At 38.7% G+C, this 25,911-nt stretch overlaps 1 long non-coding RNA gene across 1 annotated transcript; it reads left to right on the forward strand.

Moving 5' to 3' along the window:
• The first annotated feature begins 148 nt into the window (after nt 1-148).
• LOC130143929 (uncharacterized) lies at nt 149-25,141 on the forward strand. Its single transcript, XR_008819930.1, has 13 exons — nt 149-462; nt 2,206-2,391; nt 3,443-3,575; nt 5,424-5,553; nt 6,443-6,732; nt 7,914-8,014; nt 8,846-8,948; nt 14,875-15,017; nt 16,949-18,007; nt 18,106-18,164; nt 19,375-19,561; nt 19,710-19,853; nt 23,819-25,141. It is a non-coding gene; the product is annotated as an uncharacterized LOC130143929 (long non-coding RNA).
• The last annotated feature ends 770 nt before the right edge of the window (nt 25,142-25,911 follow it).

Below are 25,911 nucleotides of genomic sequence, written 5' to 3' on the forward strand. Positions count from 1 at the left end.
TACAGCTCTTGGTCAGAATTTTACATTGGAGCATTTTGCTGTTTCTTCTTTACATTTATATAAACTATTCCTGGACAGTTTTGAAAGTATTCATTGGCTTTGTACCATGCTTATGTTTGAAGCCTTCTTAGAAAATTCTTATTCTTGTTCTGGGTCAGTACCTAGCAGAAAATGCAAATGGACTTGCATGAAAGAGCGTTTGGCAGAAAATCTGCAATTAAATAGTAATATTGAAGATTCAAATGGAAAAGCTTTCTGGCGCAAAATTCTTGGTTTCTAGAATTTCTTGCCAAAGTACTACTGAAGCCAGGATTTTGCAGATTGTGTCTGTCTTGCGGAACCAGGGAGGACTTCCCAGGCATGGTCTGGCTCCACGCTCGGACGAGATCAAGTCTGACAAGTTGGGTTCCCCTGAGAGCGGGATGCACATATGTTTTGGAAAGAACCTGGCCTAAAATTAAGGTAAGACTCACTTAAGTGGGGTTTTCTATTCTTTCATGAACAACTTTAGAGATAAAAATTTGCTTTTCAAAGCATAGTAATACTTACTGTGCTTACTTACTCAGCAAGAGTGTTCAAGCAATTTTCTTGTAAATCAATAAATGGGACTGTTTGCGTGTTAACTGGACTTTGACTTTTCTCATCACCATGGCACTACTAACGCTAAGGATCATTTACTGTGATAATTGCAATACTTTCATGCATAAAACCCACATGTCAAAAAATCTCAATTTCTTTTAAATGGTCTTGTGCTTTAAAACAAGTCTTCATATTACCTGGATCCTGAGGTAACCCAAACTTGGAGGCAAGAAGGAATGATAAAGGTGGAAGGGCTTAAGGGCAGAGTAGGTAGATGGAAATGAGAAGTCAGCCACAAAGAAAGCAGCAGCTCTGGAAGAAACTCACTGTGGAAGTGCAACTGTTGCTGAAGCAAAGTTTGGGGTCTTCTAGGGTTTATCCTCTGCATTTTGAGAACACAATACTTCTGAGATATTTAGGCAAAGGAACATTGTCATTTTGACTTCTCATGAAACATTTATTACATGATATTACAGTATCATGACATGACATTTGCTCCTGAGTGGCATAAAGCTTATGTGCTAGGGTGCCACTACAGGCATTGTTTTAGGTTAGGTTTTAATGTTTTCTTGGCTACCTAACCAGAAGACAGAGCTACGTTTATAGAGCAGCACACCTTATGGATGTGATCTCTGGCAATGGAGGTGCAAACCACAAAAAATGCAGTTAGCCTTCCTTATTACAAAAAGTTTGTTAAGCTTTAACCTTTGCAGAAAACTGATATTACAGAACTGGTATGTGTCAACACCCCAATATTAGTGCAGACTGTCACATCTCTAAGCCTGTTCCAGTATTTCTGATGTATAAATTCAGCAGAAGTGCATGGATGTTAGTCAGAACATTTAATAGGATATTAGTAGTGAATTTGTGTTAAGGAAGTTGAGGGTACTTGGGTTTTATGCAACATTTTTAAATCCTTTCTTGGCAGACTGTCATAGACCAATTCAGATAACATCCCAAAGTCAGTGAAAGAAGACAGGAATATGAAGAGTGTAAGCAGATGGAATTCTGAAGGTCTAATGATGGTTTACAAGGGTTTTTTTGTTGTGTTTTATTTTTACATCAAATTTCAATCTTGGTAGACTTACAGAAGTCTACCTTCCCCCCACCACCACCCTGAAAAGTGGGCAATGCTTTTGTTTGTTCCTTTGTTTTTGTTTTCTTTATGCTATCTATTTACATGACATGCTGCACTGACAGTCCCAAAGGCAGCTGGACAAAGAGTGGGCATCTCCTGACAACTTATGGAGGTGATTTTTGTTTCATTGAGATGAATACTATTCTGAAGCAGATGAAAGAGTCAGACTAGATTTGACTAGTAATCTATTTTGGAAAGACACAATACATTGAGAAATATAATTTAAATTCTTTTAGCCATTTCTTAATATCACATCTCTTTTCTGTGTATAAACAGGTTTTTTGTGGCAGAAGGTTCATATATTAATTTACGTGATATGAAAAGGGGTTTTTTATTTTAAAAAATATACTAACGTTTTGAAAAAACAGCCTATGGTATGTGGGGGGAATCATTAATTGATGATAGCAGCCACAATAAATAAGTATGAGTATGTAAGCTCTCAGATATCATTTGAGATAGTAATATTGTCATTATATAGTCTTGTTAAGCTTGCAGTTTGGAAGAAGCTGAAAATGGGCATATGAAAGGAAGCAAAAGGAAATGCAATACAGTACTTCCAAAACTAATCGGTCAGGAGAGAATTATTGCAGACCTAGATCCTTAATGGGAGGAAACTGCACAGAAGGCAGAAATGACTGAAATGACCTAGAGATGACAGGGCCTGTAAAAATGAGGTAAGTGTTAATGATGCAGTACAGAGCAAAAAAATGCAGACACACCACATTATGGATCAACGAACTGAAAGTTCCCATTTATGTGGCACCACTGAAACCATCTGAAAATGTCCTATTGGCAGGTACTGGTGGTAAAGAGAAAGGTAACAGCACAGAATGTTGAGAAATAATTCAGAAGTGAAAAAAAAACCCAAAAACCAAACAAACAGGAAATTAATTAAAATGTTAGAATTATTGTTTTTGTAGTAGTAGGATTAAAATTATTTCCACTGCTTGTAGAATTCACTGAATTACTTATTTTGAAAAAAAAAAAAAGAACCAACCAACCAAACAAATTCTATTTTACAATTCAAAATATAATAAGAAGGAAAACATGGTTTGGAGTTTTTTAAGCTTTTCTTTTTAGAAGTTATTTTTTATTTACATCAATACTTTATTTTTATCAAAAATAATGTTTCTACCCCCAAATGTTTTTTTAAATGCTTACATAAATATATATATATATATGTGTGTGAATGTGTGCGTTATGTTATTTTTATTTTTTTTCCAATTCCTGAATCACTGACGTGTTGAAAATCACAGGGACTCAGGAAGAATGGGAGATGTATAGGATTCAAGTAGCAATATTTTTCAGTGTATAAAAACAGCACTTCAAGAAGGCAACTGTGATTCTCTCCAGCCAAGGAGTATTCTGAAGCAAAAAAGGACATGAGAGCTTTACAATAGGCATGATTACAGGTTAAAAAACCCAACCAGCCAACCAACCAACCAAACCCCTCTCTCCTCAGGCTCTGAGGTTTTTTTAAGGCACCTCTATGTAAGATGCAGTGTGAACCTGCTGGGGTGAAGCCAATGGACTCCTGGGTTTTGTTGCTTTTGAAGCACTAAGGTTTCACAATCTGGTAGCAGCTACTGAGCAATTTGGGTTTCTGCAATTTGAAAAGACACTGTTTATTTCATGAATATCTTGAATGAAAGCTGGAGGGAAATCTGCTTTGGTTTGTATTTGTTTCTCTTTTTCTCCTTTTTTTTTTTTTTTTTCCTTTCCAAGGTGAATATATAAGACTCAGTATCCTCCTGAGGACACTCTCTTCCATCTAGCTGTGGCTGTGGACAGTGGTGACCACCAATTTGCCTTCCCTCCCCTGGCAAGAAGGACCAGGACGTAAACTGCCAGCTGACAGGTATTGGAGTTGAGTCTAAGGACACATTTGAATTTGTTTTAGGATTATAGATGTGGCTGTGTTTAAGAACTTACGTAGGTTGCCGCTTCAGTTTCTATAGGTTGGGTTTTTTAATACTTTTTCTGGTTTGTTTTCTGTGGCGTGAAGGTGGTGTGGTTTGAGACTGCTGGGTTCCTTATAGCAAATACGTAGATGTGAAAGAAATATAGAAAAACTCCTTGGACGCGGAATATTCAGGCTTCTTGGGCACAGATAAAATATTTAGGAAAATACAAAGGTACATTTTCTTTTAATGTTTGTTTTTGGGAAGGAGTTTCTTTCAGAGTGTATCACTGGAAGAAACCAGCCCATGCCAACTTATTATTTACTTATCAAGGTTCTGTGCTCAGTTTTCACATGGTGTTTTGAAAATCCACCTCTACTACCTGGCTTGAAATTCTGAGGTGAACTAGAGACAAAGGAATGGATTTACTGTCAGTGATTCCTCAGAATCTGGATGTTACAGCAAATGTAGAGTTCCCTGGAGAAGTCTGAAATCATTCTGTCCACCCTTGGCATGGAAGGATTGTAACCCAGACCTTAAAATAAAAGCTTTTCAAAAGGCAACAGCGTCAAGCATACTGTGGGGGCTGATATTGTGATGCAGCTGAATGTCAGCGGGAGGCAAGGTACTGTATATCAGCCCCACATAATGAATGCAAATTGTTTTTTTAGGATCCAAATGGGGAACCATAAAAGGCTAGGAAAGCTTTAATTGATGATTTGTTCATTTAAAGCTTTAGACCATTAAGTACCCATTAAATCACTGTTTTATATGCTGCTAAGTGCATCTCTATCATTAGAATAAAAAGATTGTTTTAATTCACCTGGTATCAAATAAAACATTTTAATCGATGGCATTTGTGATAACAAATTGACCAGAATTGGAAAATAAATCAATGCTGAGCTCTGACAACAGGACATCTTTGTAATTTTGCTTTTAGCGTCTTGTATGTGCGTGAACAGCTACATTATATATGTGTTTATTTGTGTTTAGATTTCAATTACAAATGTTCTACCCCAAATAAAATTTTCACTGCATGGGTAGGGTTCCCTAGACTGGTGTACTTTTGTACTGACTTTTCCTGTGGAGCTTAGATTATCTCTTTTTATCCATTTTGTAATGTGCTCTCGCCTCGCTGCTGAGCGCCTCCATTATTTGCGCTGTGTCCTGAAAATGGGGAGTAGATATAAGTAGATGAGAAGAAACTGCACATTTTCCTCCTCACGCATGTTTCAGTGTTTGCTTTTATTTCAAGAGAAAATGAAGTTTTAACACCTGCCTTCAAAACATGGAGATTTCAAAGAATATTCATTTGAAAATGTTGACATATTTTGTTTTGGCATTTTTGATTGAAATAAAGCACTGCATTCCTGAAAGTGAAGTGGTTCATTTTCTTTCGTTCATGAGCTGATCAGCTGTCACTATTGCCTGGCCTCCAGTTTTCTCTGTGGGGCTGAGAAATACCCCTCCCACGATGAGGTAATTGAAATACACATAGTTAGATAATGACCTACACGTCTGCAGCAACTTAAAGTTCTTGCTCACTTGTGCTAAAAATTCCCAAATTCCCAGAAGGCAATATTGTGAGGAAATGCAGTTGACAATCATTAGTTTCTAAGCAAAATGTATTGTCCTGTTTAATGTAATAAATTGTTCTGCTTTGCTTAAAACAGACCCAAGGCTCAATTTTCTAAAGAAAAATTTGGCATTGGGAAAATTTCCAAACATAATTTTTAAGTAAAATTATTTCTTAATAGTTCTGAAATTGAATTCTATGTCAATAAAGGTCACACTCTCTCTCTCAGGAACTGCAGGATTGCTTCTGTAATGACTGTTTCACATTATGGGGAGGTTCTCAACTGTGGGAAGGAGAAACTGAGAAGCATAAGGGCTGAAGAGAAGACACCTCTAGCAACCTGCAGCCTGGAAAGACAAGTAAAGGGCAATCCTGCAGATCCTGGCTCAGACATGCTAGCCAGTTAAGCAATTATATTATCTTGGGCTTCTCTGAGTAGCTTTTTCTGCCAGCCCATCTGGTCTTCTCCTTAACTTCTACAAGTTTTCTATTTGCAGCTCTTCCATCTTCCATGAGTTGCTTTTCCATCACATGTTTCTGCTTTCTGGCTCTGTCATTCCCCCAGCTTCTTCCCTATTATTGATCAAATAACAGCAGCTTGTCACTAAGAATCACTGGCCAACAGACTTTACATTTTTATGTCTATCATCTGTGATTATTCATATGCTGTCAAAATGAACTTTTAAAATACATTTATTTTCGGTCTGGTTTTAGTGACCCTCCTGCTTATCCATATGTGAATAATTCCTCTAAGAGTTTTCAAATTCAGTACCTAAAATGATATTTAACCTACTTTAAAGTGTGAAGCAAATATATTTACTTGCTGGGAATTTAAAGAAGAATTATTGTTCATAGTGTGAAAGGATATTTTCAAGAAAACATATCCTTGTTCCATTAAGTTACTGTATTCATTTTATTATTATTATTTTAGGATTCCATTAATCTGTATTTGTCATTTATATAGATCAGGAATGACTCTGAAAGTGAAGGCATTGATTTATTGATGAAAAATCACATAGCACAGTACTTCAGTTTGCCTCATTTTTTTTTGTTTAAATTGGAGATGTAGTTCAGATCCAGGTAATGCAAATATAAATATTGGAAAGCAGAGAGAGGAATGGTGTTGTGGAAATGATAAATTGTAGTTTAATTAATTTTTTAAAATATGTTTTCTTAATACTAAGTTAAATAAAAGGATTAATTGAGGAGGATTTTATTTTTTTATTATTATTTTATTTTTACTAACAGAGATAGAGATATGATCATCCTGTTCTGCTCAGCATTTGTCAGGTGGCACCTGGAGTCCAGTTTCAGACCCTACAGGTCAAAAAAGAGACGGTCAGACTGGAAGGGGTCCAAAGGAGGGCCATGAAGATCATCAAAAGGCTGGAGAATGTAAGGAAAGATGGAAGGAGTTCGGTCTTTTTACCCTGGAGAAGTGAAGGCTCAGGGGACTCAGTTTTCCAGTACTTAAAGGATGGCTACAAAAGAGGAGGGAGACTTTCCAGGAGCCACATGGAGAGGACAAGGCAGAATGAGTACAAGTTGCACTGGGAAGGTTTCATCTTGATATAAGGGAGAAAAATGTTTACAGTGAGAACAATCAATCACTGGAACAACCTCCCCAGTGACGTGGTGGAGTCTCCATCACTGGAGGTTTTGAAGACATGACTGGACAGGCTGTTGATAATTTCGTCTAGGCTCCCTTTTCCACAGAGGGTTGGACCAGATGATCTTTTTAGGTCCCTCCGCACATGGGCTGTTCTATGATCCTTTCTTTCTATTAATTGAACCAAAGATAGAGTATGTCACAGGAAAAACTGAGGCACTTAAAGAGGAAAGGCTACCTTGAAGAGGACTTGTGCACGGGTTTTGTAGGAGCATCCTTCCAACAATTTGTGGGGTTGTTCTTTTATACCAGATCCTCAAATTCAGCAGCTGCAATCCAGACTTATGCACATTTACCGGATATCATAGAAAAGACTTGACTCTGGATTGCAGGGGTTTTGTGTGGGTATTTTTTCCCCCCTTTACTAGACCTTTTGTTTCTGCACACAGAAAATCAATCTTATTTAATGCATTGGGAAACTCTCTCTCTTAAAGACTCACTGCCTTTCACTTTGGGTTATCCTCTCAGCCAAATCCTGTGAGATTATAATTGATTTTAAAAGTCAGCAGCAAAAGTATTTGATCTTTAGTTGACAAAGAGTCAAAGAGGAGCCCTCAGGATCAGTGTTAAACGTCAATGAAATTAGATTCATGCTAGGATAGGCAAGTTACAGAAATTCAAATCCAGCTGCAATAGTGACAGTAATAAATGGAAACTCAGCAAAATGAAGCTATTAGTCAACAATGTGTAATGTCATAAACTTGAAGAAATGATTATGGAGCAGCTCAGGCCTGAATTAAAACCAAATGAGCTGAAACAAGCGGTATCATTGAGATGGATAAATAAATTTATTCAAGTGGATATAATGACACACTAGAATAAAAGCCAAAGTTTTAACTCATCTGTTTAAGGTAAGCTGGACATTATCACTCAAAATGGGCAACAGCACAAGCATCCTACTTCTACCAAGATGTGGAATGTTGAATCCCATTAGAGCTAGAGGGAATAACATTTTGTAGGCAGCCAAAGTTGTTAAAAATCATCAGTTGTACTGTAAAAAATGTGGGATGGAACAAATAAGTTACAGGCAATTTTCTCTGTTGTTTACAGGAAAGAATGGTGGGGATATTTACTATTGTGCTACCATAAGCCACCACACTCAGTACTGTTTCTGCCAAAATGAAAAAAGAAAATGTTAACTGACAACTAAAGTAAGGGCCAAAACCTCTTTTTGTTGTTGTTTTTCCTCTTTCTCTCATGGTGCTTTAAAGAACCTGTATAGAAAACTGTAGAAAGCTTAGCTTAAGGCCTCAGCAATGTTGTCATGAAAATATGCAAGCTACTTAGCATCAAGAACACCTAAAACAATACTGGTATGCAGAATGGCAAAGCAACCTTAGCAAAAACCAAGGCTGAATTAAATTGACCTGGCATGAAAGAGCACAAAGTAGCCTGGGGCCACTTAGCCATAGGAAAGATGTATGGGACACTTCAAGTATCTTGACACAACCTCAGATAAAACAACCGGAACACTGCTTCCTGGAAGACAACCGTTCGCGGCATGTAATCTGCTTCCTGAACCGTAAGAAATACAAATAACGAGACAAACCCAACATGGTTTCTGGGAAAACATTAACTAATGAATTAAATGGTATGGCATTAAGTTGTATGGAATTGGTATGGAATTAAGTTGTACTCTTACAGGCAGCTTATTTTCAAGCAATGCAAAACATAATGTCAAGGGATTTTAAGGCTAACTCTATCAATGCTAAAAAGAGTTGCAATTTTTCCAGATAATACCTTTAACATCTTCAGCAAATGAAGCAATGAGTACAATGTTGATTTTTCTGCAGCAAGAATGGTAAGTGAAAATATTGGAATAGTCCTATGATATACAAACACATGAAGAGGCACGGAATGCTGAAACAAAAATTTAAAGCTGTGCATAAAAATGAATGCTACCACTTAAGTCATGCAGTTTTACTTTTTTTTCTTCTGCATATATGTTAGCAGAAAATAAGCAATCATTTTCTTCCTTACAGGTTTAGAACAGCAGGTGACTCTTGTTAGCAGCAGGTCTGAGGTGCCTCTGGATGCAAAGCGGCGATTCTGTTAGAGTCATCATACGTTTTGGATCTCCCTGTTGTAAGTTGAAAACATTTGAAAAAAGAGAGCCTGCATTATTTCTATGAGCCTCTGAAAATCTTGCTTCTTCAGGTTGCCTCTTTTTGAAGTGGAAAAATTGATTACTGAGCTTTATTTCTCACCCAAGTTGTAATAAATTGGGATGGACTAGATTTCAGCTGCTTCCTTTTTTTTCCTGGAAGTAGGAAACAGCATGCCAGATCTTGCATATAGGTCTACCTCGTGAAGTCAGTAACTCCAAAAATATAAGTATTCAATCTAACGTCTTTAAATGACAAGGGAAATAAATGAGGAGTAGCTGTGCGATACAGGAGTACAAAATTAAGTGTAGATTTAATTTTCATTCCAGGCCCAAATATTTAATCATCACAAATGAAAAGCAATGCACTCAATTTAGTCCACTCATGTAGTTCTCTCAATGCCTGGAGCACATTTGTGCCTGTCTGTGAAGTACTTGATCTCCACGCTGGGTGTTGAGGGGCTCTGCCTTCATCCACAAAGCAGCATCAGTCCGCTTGCAAGTCCTTCATTATCAGTCATTCCAGAAAGCAGAGAATTACCTTCGAGGAGACAGTAGTCATGAGCATCCATGGCTCTAGCTCACATTACTCAAATTAATGAAAAGCCTTCTACCACTGCTTAGAATGAAGCGACTTTTAAATCTTGTGAGCGCTCTGAAATCAGGCCTTCTCCAGCCTCCATTAAAGCCAGAGGAAGATACTTTATCGACTTGGAGGAAAGCTGGCTGGAATCAATGGCTTGAATGTATGTCTGCCCTCGCTCCTTCTTTCCTTCCTTCCAGTTTGTGTCTCCGCAGTGGCTTTCCTATCTGTATCTCCAGGCGGTGCAGGGAGATAGGCAGCTCACTAAGACGCAAACGACAAGCCAAAATAAACTAAACAAATCCTGTTCTTTCATCTAACATTTTCAAGCTTGTGAGATGTTTTAGAGGGCACCTGGGTGACTTTGAGCCAGCTGGTGCCCTTGTAGCACTCTGACTTGGCCGTGTTTTCAAGGGCTTTCTGTTGGTTTTCCCTTGGTTGTGCTAAAACCTGCTTGTTGCCTTGACAAATATTTGTTTCCATTTCTGTGTAAGTAAACATCTAACATAAAATTGTTTCAGGATTCAGCATTCAGATGACTGCTGTGCTACTGTTTACCAGAGTTCAAAACCTGGGCAAATAGCAATTTGTTTGGGCTGAATAAGTAATACCTTATTTTAGAGGGCACAAATAGCCATGTAATTATTTTGAATTAAGTAATTACCATATCATTTCGGACTCATTACATGGGTGTTTATTCTCAGCAGATTATATGCAGACTGTTACAATACTAAGTAATGTAACTTTTATTTTAAGAGGAAAATAGAGTAGTAATGAAAGGAAGGATGTGCTTCTGGTGAGCTTAAAGTCCTTAAAATGGGAGTTCCACCACAAATGTGTGGAGCTCCATTTTCAAGTTGAAAAGGCTCATTATTCTTGCACAACATTCTAGTGAAGAAGCAACCAGCGATGCACTTTATATTTGCTCTTTTTCATGTGGAATGGCAAATAATGGATGCTAAACTTCACAATCCTAATGACAAAGGGCAGAATCCCTTCAAATGGCTGAAGGGATCACTTGTGTGTGTTTCAGCCATAATTTCGATAGTTTCTAAAATAATTGTCAAATCAGAGGTGAGTTTCTGATGGCTGTCAGGTCACCTGAAAACTGCAGCAATCCTGGAAGCTCTCTGTTGTAGCTGGGCTCTTGCAGCAGAAGTGCCCTGAATTCACACAGGGGAGCCCAGGAGCGTTGGGAGCCATAAACTCAAGCAGAGACTCTGAGGACAAGGAGCTGGGTGTTGGCTCAGCTTGATGGCCTTCATTCCCACCTGGAAGCCAGGAACCTGAAAGCACTCCCAGGGCTTGATTCTTGGGCTCAAGCCCTGAGCATCACTCCCTGAACTCCTCAGATACAGCTTTAGTGCGAGCCACAAGATTTGGGAAGGATGTGCATAGTTCCATCTGTGGTTTCTGTATGAATGATGGATTTTTCAATGGGGAAGGGGTGGTGAGGAGCTGTGCAGCCCAGGCATTGTCACAGAGCTGCTCAGGAGCCTGAGGAAGCAGCAGGAGGTGCTGGCTAAAATAAAATGGTAATTCTGGACAACCTGTGCTGTCAAAACACTGGAACATTGGGTACTGATGTCTATGACTTTTGTATCCCTAGTAGAGAGTAAAGTAGTTGTAATTGCCTGAATAACACCCATAGTATCAGTAAGGATATCCACACATTTTAGCACTCTCTAATAGAGCAGTTAATTGGTTTGTTAATGCTAATTCCTTTCCATTTTCTCAGCGTCCATCATGCTTCTGTGCTAAACCGCACTGCGATGGAGCCGTGTGCTTCCACCTCCCTAGCCCTCACCTCTCAGGCAGAGGCTGAGACTTACCTCCCACCTCACAGTTATCAAAGAGAGTTTGGCCATGGGTCAGCAACCTCTGACGGGCCTGATTCCCGGGACACGGAGTCCTTGGGCCCCCAGTACCTTCCAGCTTGTGCTGCAGGACACACAGCTGGCCCGAGTTCTCCGGTTTCCCAGTTCAGCTTCCTCAAACAAATCGGGTTGCTCTTGGTTTCCTTTCATGGTTATAAATGCTTATTTAATCTTGCTAATCTTAGCACCAGCTGAAAAGGCTAGCACACAAAGATGTGAGAAATATTTGCTGTGAGGTAGGCATTCACCTAGTCATAAAATAATTGCTTCTAAACTGTTAGTCATTCATGGCATGATTCTAATTGCATTATACTTAAAAGATCATAATGAAACAGACTTCCAAATTTACCCTGGAGCACTTTTTCTGCAGTATTGGATTGGAAAGCTGTAATTTGAATAAATGAAATGAGTAACTGAAGACAGGCTTTCCCTCTTCCCAGTATGTCTCATTTAAAAAAAAAAAAAAAAAAAAAAAAAAAGAAGAAAACTGTGTTGTTTAAGTAATTAGCAAGATGTTGACAAAATGTAGGAAGCATGCAGTAGATACTTTGTATCTCGGCTGAAAACAAATTAATAAAGCAGATTTCTGTATAGGTGAGCTAAGCTTGTTTTCAGAAGAGAAAAATTCTTATCTTGGTACGATCAACTGAAGATGACAGAGGCACTGAGAGAAGAAATGTTCACGAAAGCCTGGCAATAGCCTTGCTGTTCATTTGTGAAAGGGAGAGCAATAATATTCAAAAAGCCCTTAGGTGTATTATATAGCTGTCAGTCCTTGGGTCCTAGAGTAGAGGAGGTAATGACTGCTTTTACTGCTCAGCACAAGAGAAACCAGAAATGGTGAGGGATGGCAGTGTTTTGCTGTGATATGCAATAACAAGAAATTACTAAATTCTACCTCAGACCCTGCCTTGCTTTCTCCTTCACTCCCATGAGGTCGCTCTGCTTCAGCTACTTTCCTTAGCCATAGTGGCCACTTCCTCAAAGTCATGGTTTGTTCCTGATCACGTAGTCAGGGCTTTGCTGAAAGTCACGGCTTGCTTCTTATTCTGATTCAATTTGTCTCTTTCTTTGGTCTTGTTCTTTTATAAAACTGGCTTGATTTCAGTTAATTAATTCAGGTCAGTGCCTTCCTTCCACAGATGGTTGGAAACAGGCTGTTTTCCAAAGGCCTGGAGAATGAGCATGTCCAGTGAGACTGGGCTGCTGTTAAAGAGCTGAACGTTGGCCAACTCACCTAAATACAAGCTAATGAGGATAACACAACTATGCATCTCAGACGAGTTTGTTAGATAAGTCATTTAGTGATAGACCACCCCTATATATATGCAGATGTTGCCCTTCTTGTTTGGAAAATTTATCTCTAAAATAAAAGTAGCTCATGCCTTTACCCCACCCTCAAACTACTACTGATATTTTCTTTCATTTCAAAAATCACTGTTTTTCACTGCTGGGAAGGAGAAGCATTCTTTCAGTGTCCTTTTCTCACCTCTGATATTTTACAGGGGTGAGAAAGTGAAGATGTGCACTTTCATAGTGACCCTTCACAATATATATATCAATAGATGGCAGTAGCTGAATCTCATGGAAGATACCTGGAAAAATGTCATAGTTGTTTTTTTCTGTAAGAACAAAATGAATGCAGTCTTTCTGGATTAAAAAGAATGTAGGTTGTTCCATAAATCAGGGTCAAAGTCCAATTTCCCTTTTTTCTTCCATTGTCAAAAGTATTGATATCAAGTTGCTTAAAACAGCACCAGATTTGCCGGAAGCCATAAACTGAACGACTCCACACGTTCCAAAAAGGGATCAGAAATAAGTTCAGTTCTGTGCGTCTTTCATTGGAACCTCGTTGGAGACTTGTTACTCATGAAAGGGCCATGATATTCACTTACAAACAGGATACCAATACCTGCACTATAATTCTGAGTCAAGAAGTCCTGCATCCCAAGTGGATTTACTTGTTTATGGAATCTCCCCAAACGTTTTTCTAATGCAAATCCACACGCTAGATCACATTCTTAAAAATTCAACTTAATTTCATTAATAACATAGTATCCTGTATTTGAACACATCTGTTTTAGTATCTCCGGTTCGTATGAAAGCAGAACATCAAAGCACTCTGTAATCACCATTGTTTTAATAGAGGAAGTTAAAAAAGTTAGTCTGTTTAACCAGTAACCCTAGAATTTGGGACAGTTTTCAAAGGTATTAATGTATTTAATCTAATTTTCAACTATTCCTACATAGATCAAGTAACTAACTCTTATCAAGATGAATCTGAGTTAGGAAACAGTTTTTTCACATGCTCCTCAGCATTCTACTAGACACCATGTTCTTTTCAAAAGGCACAAGCATACTTGAAGAGATGTCTTTTTGTTGTCCAGAGGGTATTAATTTACTATAGAAATCATAAAGCTAAAGAAATTTGTGGTTGGAAGTTATCTCTAATCCATTCTCTTTCAGTGAGGCTGGGTCAAGAATATGTACATCTAACACATTCCTAAATTCTGACCAAAAAAGAAAATTCTGCAGTGATGTTGCCTGGCCAGTGGAAAAAAATAATAATTGCCTAACAGTAGCGAGGGTTTTCTATAACACCAAGGCTCAGTCTTCTTCAGTGACAGTTTATTCTTCTCCTCTCATGACTTCTGCTTATTTTTCTGTAGTAAAATTTACATTTCTTCATTATATCACTGAGAAGTTTTGATAAAATCAAAATCTCTTCTTCCAAAGGTTTGTGCATATGTGTTACACATTTTAAGTGAAAACTTGTTTTGAAACATCACATAGATTTTTAGATCACTTAGATTTTTCTCGTCAGAAGCAAAATGTCACTGAAATCAGCATAAACCAGTAAACTAAAGCATATGGCTGCTGATGTATCAAAAATTCTTGAAGGAAAAAAAAATGTCCCTCTGGCAGAAAATTTCTGAAACACTATATCATCTAAATTCCTGGGTCTATGGAAATATTTTGTGGTTTGTTGTAAGCACAGGTGGGTTTTTTTAAAAAAATAATTGATCATGATTAGTTAATTTCTTGTTTATAATTCAAAGTTTTCTTTCTTCTCCCTTTCTGCAAGTATTTAAGTGATACTACAGTAAGAAACATTCTGAACAGAATATTTTTGTGACACACGTTTCTGTTAGCAGATGGGAAATGCACTGTTTGGGAATGGGCAAACCTATATTTTCAGATTTCTAGTTTTCAGAGGATTGTAAAATGCTGGAAGCTTACACTCAATATTATCTGAGCTCTGTGAGCCTTGTTTTAGCAAAACTGTGTTGCACTCTCTGAAAGAACCAACTTTTCCATGGTATGTAAGGTACACTTTGGATAGAAATGTATTAGGGCAATTATTTTTGTGCTGTTATGAAAGAACTTACTTGTTGCTGTATTATTTTAAAGCTGTCATTTAATAATATATTGGTATTACTATTTCAGGCTTTGAAAAGTGTGAAGCACTGCCAAATCCCATTGGGTTACAGCCTGCCCACACCCAGAACTAAAATACAACTCCAGATCTCTGAAGTGCCAGTTTAATGCCAGTACACGGAAGGGTACCACCAAAGGACAGAGACAAGAAGGTAAGGAAATAAACTCTGATGACTGGTATGATTGGTCATAACCCCAACAAAACAATGACTTTGAAATATTAAAATGCAAGAGACATTGTGTAGGTTTACTGGTAAGATCGTTAAGAAGCAACACAGATAGCATTTCTCTAGGGCACCAGTGGGAAGGAGGTTAAAGAGCACATGTTCTTGTCCACCCCAGTCTCAAGTTAAGCTAGAATGCACCTATATTGCATACATATCTACGTATAATGACTTTTGCATGCCTCATTCTGGTCCTTCTTACATTTACAAGATAAAACTACTAGAATAGATGGCTACGTGTTTCTGCATGCAACCCGAATAGGTGTAATTTTAATCAGAAAGTGAATTTTACTTGCATAACTACAAGATGATGTGGTGCGTTCAGTTTACATGAGATACGTTTTTTTAATGATCAAAAAGAACCTTAAGTAAAAGTGTGAAAAATGTTATCCATAATTTTCCCCAAGCATATTTCAATTTCCTAAACTGAACGTTAGAGTAACAGTAATGTTGCTCAGAAGAAATAATTGAGCACCCACTGTTAAATGGGGCAAATAATATTACTAATTTCAGCAGCATGGAAGTCTAAATTCCTTCAGGTGTTTCCAGAGGGATGTCCTTGTGTGTCTTACTCTGCTTGCATTGTGGTGCCGGCCACAGTTTGTATTCCCAGATTTTTTAAAAAAAAAGCTTTTAAGTGGCACATGTTTTTCTCGGTTCTTTGAAAGTCCAAAGCTCAGATATGATCATTCCTGAAATCACATTCAACATGTACTGAAGTGTAAGGGTGGAAATGAAGTGATTTAGCTGAATAATGTTCATCTTTATCTTTATAGTGCCTGCCTAGAGCAGAGTCAGAGCCTGTAAGCTGTAAGCAGAGCTCCATTCCCATTTTTCAGAGCGACATGGAGTCACTTATGGAAGTTTATGCTCAAAGATCTGCTATGAAGAATTAAGCAGGATTTTTCTTTCCACAAATGTTTTATATAAGAAAATCTATCCTTATTTAATATAAAGAGAAAGAATCTCCAAGATGCTAGCAGAGAAGGTGGATTTCCAAGGATTAAAAAAAAAACCCAACAGCAAACACACTTCGTAATGGCCGAGCTCTAAAGAAAATTGTCTGATCTGTTTTTCCAAGATAACTTTTTTCAGCCATAGGGTTATAGAAACCTTTTCCTACAGTAAGAAATTCTTGTCCATAGTTGACCCCTTTCTTCAAAATGTAGTCTTGTATAAAATTATTTATTGCCAGGGAAAACAGGATTCCCTTTTCATCAGATGGATAATATTAATTGTACAGACTGAGACTATGGGGTGTAATACTAGATGCAAGCCTGTGTTTAAAAATAAAACCTGTCATTTCATTCCAAAATCCTTTTTATTTCACATCGTCAAGATTAAAAAAGATTGGTTCCTTAAATGAAAATGCAGGTGCATGTAGTTCAGGAGTCAGGATGTTGGTGTAGACACACAGCCACAATACTTTTACACCTTTCAAAAATGTTTGAATTTTTAGCTGTAAAAAACCAAGAAATACGCACCTGTTTGTATCTTTTCTTCAACCATAGAAAATTAAATAGAAAAAGAAAAGGGGGTAAAATCGTAATACCACGAGTTATCTTTATTTCATGTCATCTATCTCAAATCGTGCTCGTCTTTTAGCTTTGGAATTACAAATGGTGGTATCCCTATAGAGCTCCTGAAAGCATCATGTAGATTTAAGCACCAGACCATCAGAATCACAGCTGCTAGCTAAAAATCAAGTTTTAATATAATTTAATCTATTTTTTCCTCTTTCTAATTATTTTTTCTTCTGCTAAAGTGGAGACAAGGATGTTTTTTTTTAAAAAAAAGTGCTATAAGAGTATAGAAGAAACATAGATACTACCACCAACATTTTTTTTTCTTCCCCCTAGCCTCCCCGTCTGCAGAAGATTCACAGCTTCTATTTTGTGAGGATTATTGGGATGATGAATAAGTGCTATGAAGTTTACTTCACAGTCTTCAAGTCTTCTGTCAGAGCTTTCAAAATAGTCATTTGGATTTGCAAACTTTCACAGTACTTTGGCAGCACTGCTCAGTACTTTCCTACAACACAGATACCTTTCCACAGAAGCATTAGCTATGCAAGCAGAGCTATTACGTTATGAAAAATGCCTGTAGAGTTTCTCATAGAGCAACAGGAGAACAGAAAGACCATTCTTTCACCCCTTTCTGCTGCTAGGCACCCCGGCCCCAACAGACAGCAGGTCACTGCAGGCTACTTTGCCCTCCTCTTCTTAATTCCCCGGCAAGCTGCACAAAGAAGTACCCTGCTCCATCCCCTGCATAACCAGACACAAGGCTGAACCAAGGCAGGATGCACACAACATGAAATATCCTCACGGTGTAAGAGCAAAGCATGGGATTGGCTTTGCAAGTATCTGTTTTATAGTAGCTTGATGTGGACTGTAATTCCTTATGCTGTGCTGACTCACACAAGTGTTCAGTAGGATAAAGATCTTAATATGATCTATTGAGTTTGTCCTGATCCACTTTTGGTGCATTATTCTACTAATGGCAACTTAGTAGGTTCCAACCAAAGAATGAAAACCGGCCATTCTTGTACTCTATTCTCTGATAAAACCCTTGAGCTAGATTCTGATATCTCTACTGAAGTTTTGAAGTGATGGACCAGGTCCACACACACCTGCTCTGATTAGAAATCTCCTTAGAGTAAATGCAATCTGAATTAGAAATCTTATAGTAGATACTCCAGGATCTGTGGAAGTACTGAATTTTATCTCCATCTTTATTTCTCAAGATACAGGTTGTCCCTAGGGACTGTCCCCACTCTCCGTGGGTACTTCTGCACCAGCACACCCCAGAGGGCCCCTGGATCCAGAGATCCCAGGTGCCAGTCAGTTCTCCCTTAAGGTGAGATCTCCTTTCCTCTTCCTTCCCAGAGGTCCTTGGAAGGAAGGCAGCAAATCAAAGTAAGCTTCAAGCAGATGCCAGATGTGGGGAGAGGATCCTGGAGCATGCTGTGGGGGCTGTGTCAGTCAGATGTTGATTTCTCTCTTGTCTTTTCTAGAAGGCCCACTGGCTCAGAGGTGACTCCTAGCAGTGCTTTAAACAGTTTGAGCAGGACAGGTGATGTGAATATATATTATTTACTGATGTTTTCTTCCACACATTTTTATGCCCTTTCCCCAGACTGACCTGCTGTCATGCTTAGTAAAGTCAATATGCTTATTTTGCTTTGTGAAATAGTTTTGCTTTATAATTACAAATTCACAGAGGTCCTGCTAATGTGATTGTTTTAGCACCGAGGGAGTTTTACTATAGTGCTAGTTCTGTGCTGCATTACCCAGAGGCAGTTGAAGCAGCCCTAATATTAGTGTTTCAATCAAAAGAAATACGATAAAGACAGGAAGAAACCCGTTAGCTAAGAACCTTGAAAACACATTCATGCACATGCCTTCTGCTAAAGCCATGAAAATGCAGTGAATCTAAAAATATGTGGCAAATGAAAATTTTGTATTGTGATTAGTTCAAATATCAGAAGATACCTGTGGCTTTTCAGCCCTTAATTAAACCATAAGTACTATTTGTTTCCTCTTCCTACGTATGTTTTGCTTTTATCGAGGGTGGAAAGGCTAAAATGCTTCAGGATCGTGCTTTGTCTCAGAAATGGCTCCAGCCTGGCACACTCAGAATGATGGCAAGTCTGTGGTTTGCTGTGAATTAGCTTAGCACGCTTGCTGGGGCTGGAAATCATGTACTGTAACTAAAGCGATAGACCATTCAGGAGTTTAATTCTGTAAGGTTCAGGGACCCTCCTGCAAAATGCTTGCTTTTAGTGGATCTTGGAGGACTTCAAAGTACGTGAGGCTTGCATTTAGAAAAAAAAAAAAAAGAAAAAAAAAGATAGAAAAAATACACAAATCTTAGTTGCAAACACATTGTTTCCTGTCAGCTTTTCTAAGTACCCACAGAATGTTACAGCGCATTGTCGAAGAATAGAACTCTGTTTTCCCGCAATAAACCTTTTACATTATTTCAGGCAGGGAAAGGATGTTTTCTGCTTCAGCTTTTAAAATATGGTATGTAAGAGGAACTCCATTTCTTTTGTCAGGCTGCAAGAGTAGATACTATATATTATATATACCTACTGTTGATGCGGAGTCCCATGATAAGATTTTGTTTGATTCACCAGTATATTAAAATGTAAAAATATTTCTTTCTGAGATTAAGTTTAAAAAAATATAAAAGAAAGAGAAAAAGGGGAAAAAAAAAAAAAAAAGCATCCTGGAAGAGATTTTGAGGCACACACTCTGTGTTTCTTTCCCTTGTGTTTCAGTCAGGGGTACTTCCCGGAGCTGGGAATGTAGGCTCGACTCATCCCTCCAAAGCCATGCTTGGATGCTAGCCCAGGTGGAGGAGAGCTTAGCTATCTCTTCCACACAGTCCTTCACGTGAGAAGGCTTTTCTGAGTGATTTGAGAGGGTACTGAAGAAGACAGCGAAACGGGCAGCACCGGCCGAAAGGTTTGGCAGGCCAGGGAGGAGCACACAGCCCAGCTGCAACCAGCTGCGGGTCTGAAGACCAGCTTTCCTCTGGCTACAGAAAGAGCTGATTCCTCAGCTTTTATTTTTACCTCTGTTTCTCAAGAGTGGCCCACACCCTGTTTTTCAGAAACAGTGCAGTAAGTGTGTGCACACCGATCCGTTGTACTCGGCAGTGGTTTATCCATCTTCAGGAAAACAAGAGCCAAACCTCAGAGTCCTTCTCAGGAGGGAATCCTGTGTGGCATGTCAGGATCCATAGTTCGGATCACAGGTAAGAAGAACAGTGCAAAATGGGGCATAAGAATTACCTCCCAGTGGCTCCTCAAAAGTCTGATTATTCCTTGTTCCATCATCTCTCTGGCTTTATGCATACGGCACCTTCCAAGACTTATGGTTGGTTTGTTCTGTTTTGTTCATTATTTCCCCCTATGGGTTACAAACTCATGGAAAACCCAGGCTAATTTAGAGCATAACATAATTGAGGATTTTGCTTATTCATAGCAATTTATTAAGCTATGTAAAGATAGCTCTATTTTAAGTTTTTAGATTGTATCTCTTATCTTCCTAAAGAGTAGTAAATGCAAATGGCTTATACAATGAGCTGTATCTGCTTAAACTTGCGAAAACATAAGGAGTCATGTTACAAAACAACGCAGAGCTGTTCCAGGCAACACTCTAAATTTATGGTACAATGATGCTAGATGACAATGGAATTGCAAAGGAAGTGCTTAGTACATCTAAAATTAATAACTAGCGAGTCCCTTTTTTTTTTTTTTCTGGCGATGATTATAAGTATTCACGCTATGTTTGAACATAATCTGCTCAGAGCAGCAGTTTGCTAAATGTACTGGAGATTATTGAACAAAATACAAGTTGAGGTCATGTTTGGGTTTTCATTGGGCAAATAACTATCATTTTCTTCTCAATCAAAAATGAAATTGCAATGTTAGAGGAGGTACTCGGATTCAGTGCATACAAATGGGAAGTAGATATCTCTGCTCCCAGCAATTCAGAGGTATAGAGGGGAAAATAAGCACGTCACCCCATGCTTTTCTTAGTGGCGAGAACAGATGCATTATATGACTCCAGGGGCTGTTTCTTAAATATCAGAACACTACCCAAACATCATAAAAGGTGGCAATGCTATTGAGTCTCATGTAGTCATGGACAGCCACCTTACTATAAATACACACTGGTATACGAAGGCGATAAATGGCCATCCCTCAGCAAAAGGAAGGAGGGAGGAAGATTTTCAGCCTCTCTGTATGCAGGGCTGACTCAGAGTTCCTCCCAGGCAACCAAACTTTACACTGCACGCTTCAAATAAAAGTTTCACAACCTCTACCTTAAAATCCATTTGTTACATTCATATTATGTACCTATTTTATTTCAAGCAACAAGTCAGTTATAAAGATATATTTTTAATAATAAATCACACTTCTGGGTACACTTAACAGAACTTATGTATTGTCTATCTAGTACCCTGTGTGTAGCTCCCTGCATCAAAAGAAAAATGTACAACTTAATCAATTGTAACCTTTGCTATATACCAGGAGGGCTGTTGATCCTAAATATGAAGAAATCATCCTGACTTTATTTGTTTATTATTTCAGGCTTTGCAGTCTCATGCAAAATGCAAAAGCCATATAGTTTATTTTAGCAGCAATCATAAAATTGAATTATTTGTTTCTAGACATACTCTTTGCTAATTTGTGAGGCAGTAAATTTATTTCAGTCGGTTTGGTATCTTTTACCACAGCTACTCGTATGCATTTACATACAAACGCAGACAAACAGCTATTAGAACTGAAAAAAGCATTCAGTGAAGTTGTTGGTGGCGTGTAGTGTACCTTGACTAATTAGGCTAGCAGTTACTTTGGATAATGTGCAATTTATTCAGAGTGCAAGGGGACTATAAAGAGGGTCACTAACTGTGTTTGTGTTAAACAATTAATTTCCTTCCTCAGTTTTACCCCCTCTGATTTGGAAATGTCTCCTGCCTGTGTTACTCAGGAGATAATGGAAATGCAGTGTAAGGCATTAATGAGACCAGCCCACTTAGCTTTGAGGTTTGACTTTTTCTTTCCCCCGCCCCCCGGCCTCCTCTTAATGGTCTCATAGTAGGTTGCTAGAGGAAAGAGAGAAAGATGCAGTGCTGCTAACTAAAGGTCAGCCGCCCTGGGCCGCATGGGCTGATGTGCCGACCAGACCTGGGGAGAAAAGGGAAGGGTGATGCTTTCTCAGTGTTATATGTGGCCTCACAAAAGAAATGTATTTGAAATAACAACAGTCTGAAGGAACACGTTACTGACCTCGCGTTCAGTGGTGCTGGAGGGGAAAAAAAAAAAAAAAATAGCCCAGGCCCTTGAATATTTAATGATGGCTGAACAAACTTGGAATGACCTGAGGAAGATGAGAAGTCACAGAAGTTAATGCTCCCAAAATACAGCAAAGCTCAGTAGTCCTTAAAAGCAATTAAAGAGCTTTTACCATCTGTTAAGTAATTACCTATCATCATTAGTTATTAAAAGTAGGAAATGATGTAAAGGGCACAAACAGAATATAAAAAGCACAGCCAGATTCTTGTGGGTTTCTTGAATGAGGTCATAAAAACTTGGGTTTTAATATGAAATAAAAATGACAAACATTTACAGGTGGTTTTGTAGCTGCTCCTCTTCAAAAGGAAAAGCATTACATTTTTCCTAACAGTAAATATTTAGCTTGATTCTTGCAGTTGTTTCTAGTATGAGATACAAACTTGATTATAATAGTCATCTCCAAAAAACAACATAAGATGAAGAAGATTTAGGGTTTCCAAATTCAGTGCATTATAGCTCAGCTGAAACCAATTATGGAAAACACAATTTGAGGATCATGACTTGGAACAGATTAAACCCAAGTTACCAAAAGCCCCCAGAGCTGTATGTGCTTTTAAGCTGCATGACTCTACACACATATGCACACATTATTACTTATATATCAATACGGGCTTCTATTTCCCTTATCTCTAATTCTAACTTCTTCCCCTCTTCTTAGTCAGAGTAGGTTCCGTACAATGTATTTTTTTCAAGGTATTAGCTGCATTTCTTTAAACTTTCCATAAGAATTGAATTCTATAGGTATGAGGTTGCACAGGGATCCTTGGGTATGTACTTTGCTGTTTTTTAGTCTTACTTGGTTCAGAGAGCAGGTGACAATCCAAGTTGATATATCTCACTGGAAGTTTACAGCACGCATTAGAATTATACAAATGTGTGAAAGCTCTGTTCCAGACCATTTTAAAAAAATGTGGTCTCAGTTGTTTTTCATCACCTGGTTCAAAAACAGTTCCAAAAAATTATGTGGTTTTCCAGTAAGGGAGGATAATTCTCTGTCAGTCAGGAAAACGCAGCAGGATGCAGGTTATTTTTAATGTGTTTAGATTTGAAAACTGATAGTTGTACCTATTTCTTCTCAGGTTCTTTGCTGGAAAAATCCTTGCAAATACCATATTGGGCCTCCCATGAATCTAAAATTGGTTGCAGTCAGCTAAGTTCTGCTGGGGGCAGCTTGTGTGGGCTGTGTTTGTCCATGTTGCAACAGAGCGAGTGTCAAGAAAATACCTTTTCCTTGGCAAAATTGCTTGGCTGTTTGTGAAAAATCAAAAAAGTCCATAACTAGCAAAGATGAGCCGTGGCTGTGTCGAGGTACACAGACAAACGACCTGTCCTGAATGTGTAGTTTGAGACAGCAGTGTGAGGAACTACCGATATCAAAAGCAAATAATGCCCAAGCGAGTGTCCTACCCTGGCTGTATAGTTGCACAAACAAAATACAAATAAAATAAGCTGTTGAACCTTCTAGAAATCAAAGAGAAAGTCATGTCCATGCTGTCCAGGCTCACCCTGGTTTATGGCTGCAATAACAAGACAACAGTGTAAGAAATGGACAGACCTGGTAATTAATAAAATGGGGAGTTAGCAGATAGCTGTGGCAGATTATCAAGCAAACCGTACGGTAAATACCAAAAAAGGGGTATTAGGACAGCAAATCCAGGGCCACTGGGGTAAAAGCACACATGACAAGCTGCATAACTGGGAGAGACAAGGGGATTGAGAGGGATGAACATGGGAAGGGGAACAAGGTGATAAAAGAAGTAGAAATCAGTACTGCTCCAGGGCTCCTTTTAAGCAGCTCCATGCCAAATCAATGCAGTTGCCCCCACCATAATCCTGTCTGACTTACTTTTCTATCCAGGAGGGAGATGGCGTGTCTTCCCTGGCCTCCATGGATCCCCACAAGCTCATCCCAGCACCAGCCACGGATGGGAGCAACTGAGGAACTGCCCAGCATCATCTGCCCTTCATGACCTTCTGCATGAGGCTGGTGGATCTGTGGCTGCTGACACAAAGGACTGCAATGTCTGCGTGGCTATGTATGGCCGCCTTTCTCTCTGGGGGTCTGATACAAAATCTAGTGAAGAATGTTGGAGTATTTTGCTTCTTGGAGGTTTTTTCCCCTGTGCAGATTTATATTACTTTTTTTTTGTTTAAAGATGTGGAGTGTACTATATATAAGATGTACCACGTATTTTTTTAAAAAGCCCACAATTTTATTTTGGTTTTGGCAGCTGAAAGTCTAAACATTTAGGTAAAGAACAGAGGTGTTGGGTTTGCGTTGCCAAAATCTTACTCATAAGGTACCCTATCCCATTATTTTTTCCATCTGTTTTGTCTCTTAGACATTATTGCAGCAGCTTAAGAGTTTAATTTATTTCTACCGCGGCATAGGAAGAGGATGTGAGAAGAGTCAGAACTGCTTAAAACCATAACCTTAACTGCTGAAATATTCTATTTATGAAAACACCTTCTGAATTTATGTTCAAAATCCTCCACCTGATTTGCTGACTGAGGAGGAAGAGAGAGCAAGGGATTTTTCTATGTCAGTTCTGCACAATTACGGCTGTATTGAATATTTAAATACGTATTTGCAGTCAGTGCATACTGTTATACACCTTTTTATTTTCTTGTGTATGACAATTTGTGAAAGATTACAGTTACCTTTTTATTAGAGTAAAAACAAAATATCCAACAAATACTGAATTATAGTATCATGTAAGTTGATGTTATTTTCTATTTTACTCCAAAACTCTTTGTGAGTACTAATGCCGGTAGCAGATTTGGGAGATATGTTACAGGCAGCATGTTGTCTGGATGATGGCAGGGGTAAAGAAACCTAGAACAAAGATGATTTTGGGAAAACCAAGAGCCTTTTAATCTGTATTCAGACACCTAACTAAGAGCTGGTCTGCTCAGTCCTCGAGTACCTGAAGGCTGCTTGCACAAGCAGCTTCATTCTGCAGCATCGCTATGTCTGTATGGACAGCTTCATCCACTCTGCTCTCAGGCTCCCTGTGCACCTGAAACATGTCTCCAAACCATAAATAATAGTTTCTGGCTGGCGTAGAGCCTCAGTCCTGGAGGCTGATTTATGGACCTTCAGGAAGTATGAGCCAGCCCTTGAGGCCGGAGGCCCAACCTTCCATATTTTAATATCCAGATCCAGGAGGATATAGGAGTGGTGAAGCTGCAGCCCTGACTGTCTTGTGTTCAGGGGGCTCTTGCTCCTGAGAGAAGGAGGGCTAATCCCACCAGCTCCCAGCTCCGCACCCTGGAAACCACCCTGATTCCCAATTTCACCTCCAAATTTTTCCAGAGCACTGCCAGCACTTTCCAGCCTTTCTGCATTTTGATTTGGCACTCTTGACTTGCAGCACAATCAAACTAGCAGGCTACAACAAGGCTTTTATTGTCGGTTAGATTCTACTGTCTGTGCTGTTTCTCCTTCCTCCAGAGGTCAGACCACGCTGCTCCTCCTCCATGCTTGACCACTATTTTCTCAGCACCTACCTATTCAGCATGAGACTTAAAAATGTAAAAATTATTTGCTTCCAAAATCTGTTCTCCATGGACAGACATCTGTCCTGACTTCTCAGCGGAGACAGTGCTGCTTTGCTTATATTAATGCAGATGTAATATACTATATATCGGTTAGTGTAATTGTTGGGTTAATACTGGAAAAGCAGCTACTAGTAGAAGGTTTATGGTGAAATAAGCAATTTTCAATTTTTTCAATTGAATTTCAAAAATTTCAAAATGCAAATTTAGCAGGCCTGAAAATGGAAAATGGAGTTAAGAACCGTGTGTCACGGCCATCTAGACATAGGCATGCAGCCCACATAGGTCTAATAAAGGTCACAGAGGTTTCTTGTTAATCAAGGAAAAAAAAATATCCATTAGCCTGATCGGAAGACTATTCATGAAGAATCATGTTTCCATAATGGTAAGGTG

Source organism: Falco biarmicus, chromosome 1, assembly GCF_023638135.1.
Source record: "Falco biarmicus isolate bFalBia1 chromosome 1, bFalBia1.pri, whole genome shotgun sequence".
In the NCBI taxonomy this organism is placed as follows: Eukaryota; Metazoa; Chordata; class Aves; order Falconiformes; family Falconidae; genus Falco; species Falco biarmicus.